Raw genomic sequence first — 16,830 nt, 5'->3', positions numbered from 1 at the left:
TTGCTTTAAATTGTTATATGACACAATCAAAGTACTGGTACCTCACATTGATGTAGGCCTAAAGCAGCTGAAATAATTACAAATTTTCATTCAATAACTTGTACTGTCATTTATTATCAGACGTATTAAAACTAATGACCTGTATCATCATCATCATCATTGGCCTCCTTCAGTTGTAGAAAGACTAAGGTTTCATCTCAGAGCACACTTCCTCATGTGGCTGTGGAGCCCTATTTTGGAGAGACACTCCCGTCCACAGCACAGGTTAAGGTGGCTTTTGCTTCAGTGGTAGAGGAGCTGGCCGTTTTTCTTCCTGAGCTGAGACCCATGTACTTTCACTGTCCATAGCTTTCTTGGTCACTGTCTCTCTCCATCTGTTGCGGTCTAAAGCTATGTCTTCCCAATTGTCAGTATTGATGTTCACTGATTTGAGGTCACGTTTTATTACATCTATGTAATGGAAGTGAGGGCGACCAGTTTTTCTTGTGTCAGTAGTGTGTTAAAACTAATGACCTGTATATATAATTTATTAAGCAGGAGCATCAACAAATCTTGAACAATAATTGTCTACAGAAAAACTTTATTCTTATCCAAACAATATACATTTACAATGTATCTGAGAATGTTAATTTATATTTATACAAATCTATATGGCCTAAAGATTATAGTGTATTTTGATGTGTGAATACCAAGTTACATTATTACATGAAAATAGTGTACTAATTTTTTAAATATTCTGGGTAATAAAAATAAAAAACTAATGATACAATAAAATTGAAGCATTAGTCAAAAAAAGAAAAATTTCACTCAAGATCTATGTGAACTCTGCTTGAAAAAAATCATTTTGAAATTAATTAAAAAAAAAAATTATGGTTCTTTAGTCAATGGCAATTATTTAACAATTTCATGATTATCCATTCATTTCAATATACTTATAACTGAAAAATAATTCATAAGGTTTAGATACAACCATTTGAAATAATGATTATAATTTTTTTCTTAATTTGCTTAATTCAAATCTAATATAAACAAGATTTCCTCTGTCAAGAAACTTATGAGGGAACAACATGCATGTTCTTCTCAGTAAGGGAATTAAGAATATTTAATTGATGTTGCTTTTTTTTTGCCAACATTTTAAACCTTTGCACCAGGTTTTAGTTTTAAGGAGAATGCACCATATTTTATATGTTTACTTTTGTTAGATTCTTATTTTTAATTTTAAAAAAGTAAAATTTCCCTTACCACTCATCCACTGCACTCCCTCTTGTTTTAATGGGGCTCAGATTAATAGTTTTCAAGTACAATATCAAACAGATTTAAAGAAATACTAAATCCAAACCTGTTGGCTGAATGACAGGATATACATAAATATGTATACAGCTTACAGTATAATATATATATATCTTAAATTAAAATTGGTCCAAGACTTTTATTTTGCAACATGATGGGATTTTCCTTTCTGGTGGTGCTATGCAGGAGTCCAAGAATCTCATCTTTTCTCATAACAGAAAGTTATCTAGTTATAAAAATAAATAAAAGGATTTTAAAAAAAATAAAAAAAATATGTGTGACATATGTGTTGACCATGCTAAACGTATATATGTTATTAAGTATAGTTATATAATTTAGCCATTCTAAAAATAGTCTGTACCTAAAAGGAGCTACTGCGTTAATGTGTAGACATGGCCCTGACCTTAATAGTTAGGAATTATTAGTATAGGTGAAGGCAGATGTTCAGTTAATGTGATGCACATTGAACTAATCTAAAAGCAACTATAACATATATTATGATTTACATTTTCATGGAAAACTAGTTTTTCAAAAATACAAGTACTTCAGCTTATGAGAAAAGTACATAGGGAAAAATTGCAGTACCTTACCTTTAAGAGGTGCAACCAATCAGTGACTTTTCAGGAATGCATGCCTTTTTCTTGCATTTCCAAACATAACTGTAATTATACAATTAGGCATATTGGTTAATTTCTTTTGAAAACATTAAAATAAAAAAAAATATTATTAAATTGAAAACGTTGTTGTATCAAACATACAAATTATCAGACAATTTTGCCTAATTTCATCTAACAGTTTATTGTAAAGGAATGGCCTGCACAACAGCCAAGGTATATTAGGCATTCATGAAAGATGAATGTGCTTAAGACTGTTATAAATAAAAAAAAAAAAAACTAGAGAAAAATGTTAAATTCCATCCCAGATATTTGGATGTTGCTTGACCATGAAAATCACACAATACATAAAACATCTATTAGATAACTAAAATAAAAATTGTATAGTAGTACTTACATTAAATATTGAATGGATCCCAATATTATTAATGTCTGCCCAGAGAGTAGAAATAGTATAAGTATGATCCTTGAGCCATTCTGGTACATCATCAGAACTGGTTGCCATGGTTATCTTATCTTATATAATACAGACGTTACTTCAAAAAAGAAGATGATTACGTCCTACTTGTTAATAACTGAAACATTACAAACATTTTTTTAAATTTATAATTTATCACAGACTAGAATAGAAATGTTGCCAGGAAAAATACCAATGGTTAGAATACACCTGATGCTACTTTTGTAGCCTTATTACTGGTTAAAATGCACCAAAACTTCATTAATTAAATCTGATAAGAAACATATATGTATCACACAATTCCAAGTTTATCAGAGTGTCATAGCAAATAATTAACTAGATATGTGAGTTTTATATGAAAGTACTGAATTTCAGGGGATAGATCCAACTTGACACCACATCATTTATTATTTCATGAACTCATGGGTCTGGGCATGGCATGGAATGGAAACTATTATTTAATATACATGGGGTGTAGGCAAGGCATGGATTATAAATTGTCTTGTATAGATTAGATTGGGTAAAACTGCCAATCGAAGGTAACTTTTACTGATAGATCTGGATCAATTATAAATTTATGGGACCTAGGCCTGCATAAATTTTATCTTTTATTTATATATTTTATGTACATATATAACTAGTCTAGAATCTATAATTATATCTTAATAATAATTTTTGTAGATGTCATATAATATCTAACATATTAAGTATAGATCAGTAGATTTAGAATTTTAGCTAGTGAATATTTTTATATTCCTAATCTGAACTGGATATATATATCTAGAATTTAGATCAGTAGATTTAGTATTTTAGGTAGTAAAAACTTTTATATTCTAAATCTAAACTGGATCTAGATCTAATTATTCTAGAAGACTAGTTGTCAAGATTGACTACACTATGGCTAATGCACTAGCTTAGTAGGCCTACTAGATAGATCAAGAGACAGAGTACTAATAGACTTGTCTTGCCTCGTTGGGCCTCTCAAATCAGCTACAGACTTTAGAGACAATTTAGGAAGGTGAATATCGATCCAATTCAAAGATCTACGATCTACATGTTAGAGTCTAGCTAGAGATGCTAGATCTAGTCTAGAAGGCTTATCAATAAAAAATAAAATCAATCATTTCTAAAGTTTGTAAAATTATATGTAGATCTTATCTATCTATTTATAATATAATAAAAATCTATGTCTACTTTTTAAATATTTAAAATGATATGGCTGATGATATTAATTATTTTAATTGAGACATTGACATACTGTCACATACAAAGTAACAAAATAATTAATCTAATACTAACTCATAGACTCATACCGTATTGTATTAAACCTTCGAGTTTACGTTCCACTATCTTGACTTGACTATATTGACTAAATAAAGGGCACTATGATTATAGATGCAGATTATTATCTATGATGATGATGTTTATCAACTGGTAGATCTATAAGTAGTATCGTCACTATAAGTATAATAAGTATAACCACTGCATTCTTTTCATTCATTGTCTGTATCAATAATCGTGTGAATGTGATGTGAAAGTGAAGTCTAGATTTAGATAGAATTGATAGATTATAGATCTACTATTAAAAAGTATTAACTATACTAACTATAGTGTCTATACTATAGTATAGCCAGTATGACTCGTATGAGTATACTCATATACTGTAAAAGTGTATACTAAGTCTAAAGCTATAGACTATAGACAGACTAGATGATCGATAGATCTAGATCTAGGTGTCTAGACTAGATCTATAAATATTCATATTGATCTCATGTATGGTCTAGATCTAGATTGTTACTGATTGTAGATAAAATAGAGTGGATCTCATGACTGTCTATATTAGATCTATTGATTTTTTTTAAAACGTTAAAACGTTAAACGTTAGATCTATTATACAAGAGATCTAGATCTATATATAAGTTCGGTTTTAAAAAAATTCGCATTCGAAATTTTAAATACCCAGATTTAAGTATTTATATACCCATATTGGTAGGTCCGAGTTAATCATTTATTAGATCTATTAAAACATGTCTATATAAAAGATTATTATTTTAAAAATATATTATTATATAAAAGATATAGTTATGAATATTTACTTTAAAAAATTAAACAAATGATTTTTTCACTTTTGCCAATTAACACTCTGGCTAGCAAAAATGATGACTCCTCAATACTGTGAAAAGACGATAACTGCATGAGTTGGTTTGGAATTGTATTTTGTAAGACTAATTTTCAAAACATATCCTTCATGAGAGAGAACGAAAAAAGGTTGTCAAAAAAAAAAAGCTGGCTGGACTACGCAAATAATGGACCAGCGTCTCTCTCTTGATATCTTGTTAAGAACATTGGTGACCGGGAAAAGTGGATGGTTTGGTTGCGCGGGACAGATGATAATAATGACATGTACATAAAAAATAATTCCAGATTTTGTGTAAAATACCCAAATGAGGAAGTACTGGAAACACCTATTTTAACGAAGTGGCCTTAAAAAATAATCTTTTGTGACGATCCATTATTCAGGGAAATTGTATCTATTTTATCAGATAGTCAGAAAATGGATAAAGTTTGTACAAATCTAATAAAATATAGTGTGGGGAAGTTTTACTCTCAATGAAGGTCAATCCAAGTGGCTCTCGGAGTAAATTTCTTCTTTGGCATCCTCATCGATTTTTCAAATTGGTATGGTGCGCGAAAAAAGATGCGCGACGGCACTCTGATCATAAAATCTCGAAGCTGGTGTTCCATTAGTATAGTTCCATGGTACAGTGTTTTAAGTTCGTAGTTAAATATAGACGCTTTTTTATTACTTTGTCTATAACAACGGGATATGTCATAGACAGTCGCCACCATGTTTCAACTCATTGATTTTTTTTCCCTAAATATTACTATTTTACTCCATGAGAACTTAACCTATTTTTCTTTCTTCTCCTCACGTGTTCACCACAAACTCCAACAGCCGTCGAAAGACCAAATGACTCATTAAATATCTACATAATTACTCCTTAATTCTGCTCGGCGGCTGAGGAATCTCAAGAAGGAATCCCGGAAAAGGTTGGGGTTTTTTATCTTCAGAAATTTTAGGACTCTCATGAGTGTACGTGACATACATAGGAGAAGTAATGGCGGTAGTTCGTTATGCTGGCCAAATGAGCACTAGTTAACCGTCGACCATAGAAACAAGGTGGCTGAGTGGTAAAGCACTTGGCTTCCGAACCGGTGGTCTCGGGTTCGAATCCTGGTGAAGACTGGGACTTTTAATTTCCTGATATTTCAGCGCCTCTGAGTCCACACAACTTTAATGGATACCTGACATTAGTTAGTCCTGTGCTGGTCACATGACACGCTCTTTAACCGTAGACCACAGAAACAGGTGACCTTTACATCATCTGCCCTAGAGACTGCAAGCTCTGAAACGGGTACTTACAACCCATTTAACTGATTCCGACCTAAAAGGGTGTCCAATTGAAGCGAGCCAATGGTCAGTAGTCACTTACGATACCAGGCGAGAATACGATTATCAGCTTGTAATACTTTTGTTACCCATAGGATCCACAATATCCAAGGTTTTTTCGTTTCCTTCAGAGTTTATGTTTTACATGTTTATGTGTTACTTCATCTCTTGAGAGTAATGAGCAACTTTTATTTCAATTCTAGTGAATAAAAACTATATTCGCAGCTATTTATGTATGTTTCATTATATTTCGTACGTTGATTGTGTGTCTCCAAATTGGCATTGTCATAGTAGTGTTATAGTAGTGTTATAGTAGTGTTATAGTAGTGTCATAGTAGTGGCATAGTAGTGGCATAGTAGTGTTATAGTAGTGTTATAGTAGTGTTTAAGTAGTGTTATAGTAGTGTCATAGTAGTGGCATAGTAGTGTCATAGTAGTGTTATAGTAGTGTTATAGTAGTGTTATAGCAGTGTTATAGTAGTGTCATAGCAGTGTTATAGTAGTGTTATAGTAGTGTCATAGTAGTGTTATAGTAGTGTCATAGCAGTGTTATAGTAGTGTTATAGCAGTGTTATAGTAGTGTCATAGCAGTGTTATAGTAGTGTTATAGTAATGTCATAGTAGTGTTATAGTAGTGTTATAGTAGTGTTATAGTAGTGTTATAGCAGTGTTATAGTAGTGTCATAGCAGTGTTATAGTAGTGTTATAGTAGTGTCATAGTAGTGTTATAGTAGTGTCATAGCAGTGTTATAGTAGTGTTATAGCAGTGTTATAGTAGTGTCATAGCAGTGTTATAGTAGTGTTATAGTAGTGTCATAGTAGTGTTATAGTAGTGTCATAGTAGTGTTATAGTAGTGTTATAGTAGTGTTATAGTAGTGTTATAGTAGTGTCATAGTAGTGTTATAGTAGTGTTATAGTAGTGTTATAGTAGTGTCATAGTAGTGTTATAGTAGTGTTATAGTAGTGTTATAGTAGTGTTATAGTAGTGTTATAGCATGCTAAGGTGAACAATTGCAGTCAAACTTAATTTCTCTTTGTTTGAACTAATACAAAAATCTTATCTTATTTCTTAATATCAATTATAGTTATGGCGTTAGAAACGAACGAGTATTCATTTTCTGGCACTGCCCAGGGTCGAGTTTCGTTAAAGAGAAACAAAATTCATTGTAGTCCCTTTACGAGTGTCCAATGAGGAACATCCTATGATGTAACTATAAATAAAAACAAAAGACAAATTAATAAAAAATTTTCGTTTTTTTTTTCATGAAAAATGCTTTTTCAGAAAAACTTTATTTCATTCATTGATTATTAAAAAAAAAACACATAATTCTGTCCATGTGTGTAGAAAGGAACATTGCAAAGCTACATTTATTCTTGTTTAGATTACAAAGTCATCTTATGTTCATCATGTAGCTGAAGCCAATCAGGAAGATAGTTATGAGAGTCATATAGAGATCTACATCTAGTAAAAAAAAAAGTATTCTTTTGGGTTGGGGTGGAGGGGGGGCTTATTGAATGGTACAGAAATACTCTGACCTTTGACATTTGAAGTATTCACAATTTAGGTCAGAACGATCAAGGTGACTGTGGGAGAACGGGGAGCGCGTGTTTACTAACGACCAGCCGACCAATCAAGGTCATGTCGACTGCAAGAGTGCATTTATAGGTCTAGCAGCAGATGAAAGGTTGCTTCACAAAGAATACAGGACGGGTAAGAATGTATGCAGGAATCGAAATAACATTATAACTGAGAACTGTTGAGATCATCTGACTGGTGTCTTAAAGGAGCTTTATTTGTTTCACTTGTTCAAAAATGAGAACTGCAATGGATGGCGGTGGCTATGGTTCGATCTTGCGACCTTGTGCCAACAGTCCGAAGCGCAAACCGTAGAACCTGGCAGTTTTAAGCTGTTACTCAATGTGGCATGGAATTAAACTTTAAAGACAAGTGTCCTTTTTAAGCTTTCTCACTCTACATGGAATCAATACTGACATCTATTAGAAACTCTGTAGTCAGGCGCCGCTGGATCTTACGGTTTGGGCTAGACCAAGCTTTTTTTTTTCCTACTTGGAATGCGCTACGAAATGTCAGTCAACACAATGATCCCGAGTTTGATTCCTGCAGGTCGTCAGAAATCGTCCACCTGTAAAAGGTTAGAACTAAATTTTCTATAAACTTGTATCTGAAGCACAAGAAATCTAATAACTTAAAATCAATAGCTATTTTTAAATATCTTATTTATATATATTTAACTTATATATTTCTTATAAATGTGAATGTATATGTCTTGAGGATTGTAGTTATTGCTCCTGTTACAAAGCACATTAAAGACATGGAAGAAATCAATCATAAGTCCTTGAGTTACAGAACTCAGTTAAAATTTAGTTAAAATGATTACGCTGTGTATCTCTTTACTGCTATTCAATATGTTTATTTATTTTGAAATAATACTTTGAATTTGACATACTGAGACTTTATATGTCGCGAAAGAAGAACACACACACACACTTATCACAAACATACACACACACTTATATATATTGCAGTCAAATTTATTGCTTCTTACTTCTATTTGAGTTTAATCTCGTTCTTGGAAAACTTAAAGTTGTGAACACTTGAGTGTTGATTTGTTCTCACCTGGAATAGTATTTTCATAATTAAAAATACAATAATCAATAATACAATAAAAAACAATGTTGTAAAAACGAATGTAAAATCAGCCACATATTTAACTTATAGACACACTAAATGGAGGCGCGGTGGCTGAGACGTAAAGCGCTTGGCTTCCGAACCGGGGGGCTGGGTTTGAATTTTGGTGAAGACTGGGATTTTTTATTTCGGCATCTTTAGTCGCATCTGCGTCCAGCCAGCTCTAATGGGTACCTGGCATTAGTTGAGGAAACGTAAAGGCGGTTGGTCGTTGTGCTGGCCACATGACACCCTTGTTAACCACAGAAAGAGATGACCTTTACATCACCTGCCATATAGACCAACGGGAACTTCACTTACCTATACACACTAAATGTATTCTTTCTCCTGTAAAAGGTAAACATTTTATTTACAATTTAACTTGTTTGTATAACCATGCCACACTGTTTGCTCCAAAGGATACCTACAATGTAACATAGTTCACAGCATCTTCTACTTTACAACGGCCACCTCGTGTGGTATCCAGTCAAGTGCACCCACTCGTGAGCAACATGACTCCAAATCAATTTCCGCTCTGAGTTATTCCTGGCGCCTTTTGTGTTGATAGCCTGGTCGAAGATATTCCTGTTGCCGACTTGTTGATTGCATGGCGGCCATCGTAAACGGCCATAATGGCCGAATAAAGGCCATTTTTGGAAAGCGAGTTGAGATTGAAACTGTTGCAAGGAATAAAATGTACATATTCGCAAAATGGTGAAATACAAAACGCCTGACCCTTGGACCGCTAGTTATTGTGGTGCTTTTTCAGCTTAATTGTGTGCAAGAAAACTTATCTTTTCTTGCTGGCATGCCATCAGCTGACCCTAATATTCCGAGGACGTCTTTTCTTGCTGGCATGCCATCAGCTGACCCTAATATTCCGAGGACGTCTTTTCTTGCTGGCATGCCATCAGCTGACCCTAATATTCCGAGGACGTCTTTTCTTGCTGGCATGCCATCAGCTGACCCTAATATTCCGAGGACGTCTTTTCTTGGTTGAACACTCTTCAGATAAACTAAACATATCTCATGTATATTTCACTTGAAATAGTTTTAGTTTTGATACAGATTTATATGGATGCCATTTTAGACTCATTTATATCAACTCACTCGACTCACTCGTTCAGTTTGGTCCAAACCTTTTACTCGATTTTTTCAACTTCCCTTATTTTGGATCAAGTTCAAATATTGCACAATCATTCATTGTCGACCACAATCATTCAATGTCGACCACATTACATCAATCGATAAAAAAATCAACCTATTAGTTGATCAATTAGTCGTAATTCGTTACTTTTGTTTCACATGAGAAAAGTACAAAGCTAATGAGTGATATAACCTTGTAATAATGAGAGACAGGACAGCGATTGAACGGTGCTCTCCTCCCCCCAAAGCCCCAATGGCACTATTTTTAACATTTACAATAGCATAGTAGCAGACACGTAAAAGTCGCAAAGCCAGAAGAGTACCTTACACTATTGTGTACAGTTTTCATAGATTGAAAATAAATATGAAAAATTATTTAATTTATGTATTTAATTCATTATCAAATAATTAAATCTGGTGCTTATGAATATAAAATATTTGTTTTTCTAATATAGCGTTTGATTGTTATTAGCTGTAGGTCAGCTGAAAGACCTGGGATGAATCTTGACAGATATTGTATAATTCCACAAAATTTCCGAACCGATGTAATGTCTTCAGGAGTTTTTAGATTTGTTGTGGATCTCATCTTGTTTAGGTCTGGTTTTATTCCTGACTGGGAAATAATGTGCCCCAAAAACACAATTTCGAGTAATGTCCCTTATACATGGGCACAACTCTTCCCACCATTTGACATTCCATCAAAACAGTGAAAATCGTATTTCTGTAGTACTTTTACTAGTTAGACTCTCGCTAGACTAGGAAATGTTGACATGTTATTGTGTTAGATTCTATTTCTATTAAAAAGAAATGCTTAGTAAAACTTAACCTCTGTGAACTGAGTACTTGCAAACCATCGGGGGATTTATGAATGAACAGCTCGCCTCAGTTCATATCCAATTCACTTTCCGGGTCGTTCTTTTAAGTTGTAGTGGCACATAGTAGGAACATGAATAGCGGCCGGTGGGATATTCGGGATTATCCTTACTCTATCGAGGTCAAGCCTTATTAACTGTTGTGATTTAATTAGTAGAAGTTCTGACTGTAAGGTCAACGGATAATTGACTTTTTGAAAAGGATCTTTCTGATGCTCAAATGCTGTCCAAAGGCTTTCCTTACCGCTCAAGGACACGTGTACTGTTATATGGCTCCTTCTATCTTGGAAGACAACTGTACAGTGGCCAGATACAGTACGAAATTGACATGTTATCAAATGAGCCTTAGGAGCCAGTAAAGTTTGCAATAATGTAACCTCAAGAATGGTACTATGTATATTCATGTCACAGAAGTTATAATGCCATTATATAATGAGCCATGCAAGAAAAGAAGTATCAAGAGAATATTAATTATAAAAAGTGTTAGGGTTTAACTTCTTAGGCCTAGATCTTAAAATGACACAAAAAAAAGGTTATAAAGACAGTTTGTGTGGAAACACAAACTCAAAATCGGCCCCAAGTGGTCCACCCAGGCAGGTAAAAAGGCAGGTTTCAATATGTTCAGTAAAAATATCAGAATCAAATTCTTTCTAAGGCAAATGACAGAGAAAAATGTAGAAAGAAGGTTAACAGATATTGTGTGGTGCCCCAACGGTCTAGCAGCCAAGGGATAGGTGAAAGAGAAGGTGAAGTTAGATGTGAACTAACCGCGTCTTTTCCCCTTTCGGAGGACGCTAAAAAAACTAGCAAAATATAAAAATCTTTAAAAAAAAAAAACAACAACAAAGCTTATCTAAGGGGAAAAAACTCCGCACTTACAACTATATTTCTCAGTAATATATAATTTCTTTACCTGATTCGATATTAAACAAAATAATTAGTTGCCATTAATGAAATTACTAATTAGTAAATGTTGTAATTGATGAAGGTTTTGTTAGGAACAATAAATAATTGTTTTAACTTGATCCGAGAATGGCTATGGGAGAAATAACGTGTTCAATCATCTAAGGACGAGACCCTACATATTTAGCCATATGTGTGAATACTGAAGGATTGATTTCCATTGTTGGTATGTCAAACAAATTACCAGTAATCAATTGATTAACTGTTTTTTTTTTATTGATTCATATATTCTCTATGCCAATGTATAATTGTGCCAAGTTTCAACTTGATCCGAGAAAGGGTTTGGAGAAATAACGTGTACAAACTTTTTACTAGGCAGACAGAGATAGACAGACAGAGCAAGTTTGAGTTGATATAAGCTTTGTAGTAAAAACTGTTGAGTTGAAAAGCCTTGGCGAGGGAGTTCTTACAGAACTAAAATGTAATCTTGTTAAGTGGATCAGACTGACCAGTGTGTATTTGTGTCCGAGTGAACTAGCCAGTGACCAGAGTGACGTGTACCAAAAGACCAGAATCTACATTTTGATAAGCATAAAAACGATCTGAATGAGCTTTATGGTGTGATTATGACGATCGATATAGAAATATGGGGTTTCTAAAAAGATAACTTAGCGTGTGTTAGCGTTTCTCTGTTCTGAGCAATGAGTTAGCGTCTTTTTGTTCTGAGTTAGGGCAAAAGGTGTTAAACATGTTTCATTGACGCTCAACAACTTCTGTAACATAAGAAAGTATAATGTCATTTTACTTAGCATTTCTTCTTCCTTAATCTGTATCCTGTTGAACAGCAGGGTGTAGTATTTGAGTTGAACAGCAGGGTGTAACATCTGAGTTGAACAGCAGGGTGTAGCATCTGAGTTGAACAGCGGGGTGTAGCATCTGAGTTGAACAGCGGGGTGTAGCATCTGAATTGAACAGCGGGGTGTAGCATCTGAGTTGAACAGCGGGGTGTAGTATCTGAGTTGAACAGAGGGGTGTAGCATCTGAGTGTTAAAGCGCTTTGTTTTCTGGCTGAGGAGTAGGGAGTTCGAATCTCAACGAAGACAGGAATTTAAAATTCTGAATTCGTAGGATGTTCACTCAATTCTAATACCTACCTGACATTAGTGATTGGTTGGTCAAGTAAAGACGCTCGGCCGTGCCACTTGACCCCGTTGACCTTAAAACAACAGATGACCTTTCTTCAGCTTCATTAAACGCAAGTCTTAAAATAAATACTTTAAAAAGTGTGCTTATTATGACATCAGTTAAAGTATATTTCTAATTGAATTAGCTTTTTTCAAATTTTGAAAGCTATCTATAGTTTTGGATGTTATACGCCAGACCCATGTAGACTTGTCCAGAGATAGTGTAAGGGTTGTTTCTTCTTGTAGCTCTTTAGATAGAGAGTAGAATAAAACACTAGGTTATAGGATAGGGCCCTAGAGAGAGAGGAGATGGCCAGATAGTGAGGCCACGCATCGAATAGCTGACCTTGTGTAGTGTCAATGTTCGTTGATTCTTTAATCCCTCCCCCTCTCTTTTTCTTTGTATTTTCTTCTGCCTTCTGATTATTTATACTCCCCATCTCTCTATTTATCTTTGCATTTATATTTCTCTCTCTCTCTCTCTCTTTCTTTTCTCTGACAGCCGAATAAACAATAATACATATAAATTAAATAATTATTACTCCTCCTTTATTCTGTCAAACACCCCACTGTACCCCACTTAACAACACGTTTGCCTAATTGAATCTTTAACTGGACAAAAAATGTACCATAGCAAAAAAAAAAAAAAAAGTTAAAAAAATGAGTTGACGTACTCCCCCCCCCTCCTTCAAGGACTTAAACCATCAACAGTGATTTTCTTTTTTAGCCTCGTGTAATTTGAAAACATCTTGTCAGTATCTGTAGAATAACCATCTACATCTAAGGTCAGCCATAACTATATACGCAAGCTGATTACTACCTCTAATAACGTCTCAAACATATAGGTCATCCATCATAGTTTCGTGGCAAGAGTTCTGGGAGAGAGCCACTCTGGATGGTAAGAGGCGGGGTTGTTCAAGGAAATTTGTCTGGGGAGAAAGGGGGTGGGTGGGGGTGGAGAAGAGATGATCTAGAGAGGACAACTAAGTCTAGAATGAGTGCTTCCACTCAGCCAAAGGTTGACCACATAGTGACAAAAGGAGTGTCTCATTTCGGGATCTCGACTTGGTCTCAGGGCTCGATCGTTAGTGGAATAGACATGAGAAATTTTTTTTTGCTTCGTGTCCCAACTTCATGGACCACCAATGTTGTGGGGGGGGGGGGGGAATTTTGTGGTGGAAACTGTTGTGATGGGAACTGTTATACTTACGTGATGAAGGGGGGAAGGTCAAATACTCAAGGGAGTTAAGTCGTAAAGGGGAACGTGGACATTTTTATATTCCGTATTCATCTTAATAATATGTATATATATATATTATTTAAATTATAGTTTTATTTATTTGTTTTGGATTAGTTTAACCTGCTTTGGATGTTCCTTCAGTATTAGTAACCATTACACATTGCCCAACACCTACGTCTGGAAAGCGGAGTCTGACGGGGGGTAGGTTTCAAACCCAGACTATTGAGATGACAGATCAGAGCGCATACCACACGAGATGTTTCGCATTCCTCGGGGATTTAAACTATGGGATTTTTTCGGACGCCCCTAAGTCTGGCCGTAACTGGTATAAAAAAGTAAAGTTGGTTGGTGGTTGTGTTTGTGTTAAATTTAGTTTAGAATCTTAATTTACGTAGTGAGTGTTTATTATTTTTGGCAGATGACTTCGCATGCATAATTGCTGTTGGGATGACAGTTGTGTTAAGTAGGTGTATTTTTGTCTTCTTTTTTTTTTTAGCTTGGCTAATAAAAAAGAAGGTTACAAAGACAGTTTGTGTGGCGACACAAACTCAAAATCGGCCCCCAAAGTGGTCCACCCAGGCAGGTAAAAAGGCAGGTTTCATTATTTTCAGAAAGAACATCAGAATGAAATTCTATCAAAGAAAATGTCTGAGAAGAAAACAAAAATTCCTTTAGTTCAGTGTTGTATCGTTGTGGTCTTTTATAGTTCAGCAGTGCAGTTCACGCGATAATATGAAAAACTATTTATTAATTGTTGTTTTAAATTATGTCCAACTTACATGCATACTAAATAGATTTTTTCTCTTAAAAAAAGATTTTTTTTTGTGTGTAAATGTAGTAGTTGGTATAGCAATACAAACGCAATAAAATTATTTTTTGACAAAAAATCTAAGACAGTTTGTTTGCGTAAATGTGTTAAAAATGTGGTAAATTATTTTCTCCCCTACGAAAGAGCTTCCCGTGTTTGTTACTAGTAATAGTGAATAGTTGAAAAAGTGGTGTGTTTTTTAAAATGAAAAACTACTTTTAAAAGTGATTTAAAAATAAGATTTTTCGGTTTCAGAAAAGAAAAAAGTAGCAGTTGCACCAGCACTCCGAATGTTTTAAAATATTATGATGTCGGATTTTCACTATCTTTTCTAGTTTACGAGATCTTAACGGGACGCAGGGACAGACGGACAGATATTCCACACAAAACTAATAGCGTCTTTTCCCCTTTCGGGGGCCGCTGAAAATCATAGGTAAAATTAGGTCTAATAAAGAAAAAGAGCATTGGCCAACCTAATAGTGTAAGGGAAATTCCAGGTAACTATAGCGTTTGTATGTTTTTGATGGATGTAAGACATCTCCAATGAAGTAGTACGTCATGCCATGAAACGTTTTTTTTTTGGTCACTTAAAAGTCGTTAACATAACCATTTCAACCACTCCGGAGAATTGTAACCATTCCGACACAAGAAACTCGAGAAGAATCTCGTTAGCGAAGACATTTTGAAATGTCTTATTTAAAACGTTTTAAGTCGAGAGTGTCGCTGAAGCCGCTCCAAAAACTGCAGACATTTTAAAATATTATTTAAAGATTAACGACGTATCACTTCAGATATTTTAATTTTGTTAGACATTAGTAATAATATTATTTTATTTGCTTAATATTCAAACAATGAAAATTCAGTTGTTGTTATTTTTTTGTTAGCCTTTGAAAAATTAACATTCACCTTTGACAGAAATTTGTGTCCCAGAGTTAGAGAGACGCTGCTGTAGACCAGCAATTTATTTAGTGAAGAAAAAAAAACTTGTTGAAATATAGTTTTGTTTTTCTGAACTAAAAAGAAAGATGGGGTACATTTTAATCTTTCTACTGGGATAGCCCTCTAGTGGCTGTCTTGTGTTCCTGGTCATTACAGGTGAAATATTACGTTGTTTTGCTCTTTCATGGAGAAAGTGGGGGTGAGGCGGTTCACATCTTTCTTCAGACAAGTAGAAGAGTAGCAGAAGAGAGTTGTCTTTTTCTAACATGTACAATAAGAAAGATGTGTAACTTTGTAACGATATTTGTGTGTACACTCATCAGATGGATCAGAGCCGTACTCTCTGTTGTGTCCTGGAACATAAATAGATGAATAGATGTTTTTTAGTTTTCATGTGACTTCAAAGAGAAAACATATAAAAACATGGCCAGCAACCAAACACACCAACTAGGGTACTATCGCAGAGATTTAAATGTAACCCTTAGTGTTTTTTAGTTTATTAAAAAAAAATCTCTCTTTTTAATAAAGACTTCACATTCAGGAATAATGTCGCGAATAAAACTCGTACCACGCATTGCTGCGTTGACTTTACATCTGCAGAAGGGACACTGAAGTATGAAATTACTATGGGACTAGTGCAACTCTGTTAGATTTAGTTTCAAATTTGGAAGTTATTTCAAATCTTTTCAAATCTTACGGAATACGGTGGCCGTAAACCTGATGTAAAGATTTGGTAACTAGTGGGGGACAGCCGGGAGAAGTTGACCTAGCTAAATAAGATTTATTGAGTGCCTTACCGCCAAACTGCGAGCTCTTTAGGACATTTAATGATTCTTAAAACGTCACTTGATTTAAGTACATCAAAATAAAATCTCATTATATAATTATTACAATAAGTTTATATGCCACAGATTTTGGTGTTTAAAAAAAAGGAAAAAACAAACAAACCAGAAAACAAAAATCAACCAAAAAAAAAAATCGTCCCTGTTTACAAAATTAAAAAAAATTAATTTAAAGTTTTGATAAACCTCTTGGACTTTTGATCAAAAGATCATATTAATTACAATTAATTGTTTTAACATCGATTCTTTGATTAGCTGTTCGCTTATTTATGTGTTTTTTAAGATTCATTTTTTGGGGGAAAAGTTTTAGCAAATTATCATATGGAAGATAAAAACTTATAGCACAAGCTTACAGGAGTATAGAATGCTTGTGATCTATATCTCTGTGTTTATA

At 34.2% G+C, this 16,830-nt stretch overlaps 1 protein-coding gene and 1 long non-coding RNA gene across 4 annotated transcripts in view; one reads left to right on the top strand and one right to left on the bottom strand.

Annotated features, from left to right (window-relative positions):
- The window catches only part of LOC106059000 (cholecystokinin receptor type A-like), a 209,728-nt gene that overhangs the window by 69,021 nt on the left and 123,877 nt on the right, over positions 1-16,830 (top strand). The window lies entirely within an intron of this gene.
- LOC129927660 (uncharacterized) lies at positions 564-4,108 on the bottom strand. The gene is made up of 4 exons (XR_008779300.1): positions 3,675-4,108; positions 2,302-2,479; positions 1,881-1,949; positions 564-1,516 (listed from the first exon to the last, which is right to left on the bottom strand). It is a non-coding gene; the product is annotated as an uncharacterized LOC129927660 (long non-coding RNA).

Source organism: Biomphalaria glabrata, chromosome 8, assembly GCF_947242115.1.
Source record: "Biomphalaria glabrata chromosome 8, xgBioGlab47.1, whole genome shotgun sequence".
NCBI classification, from domain to species: domain Eukaryota; kingdom Metazoa; phylum Mollusca; class Gastropoda; family Planorbidae; genus Biomphalaria; species Biomphalaria glabrata.
Note: the sequence above shows the minus strand (reverse complement) of the source record. Positions and strands in the feature narration are given on the sequence as shown.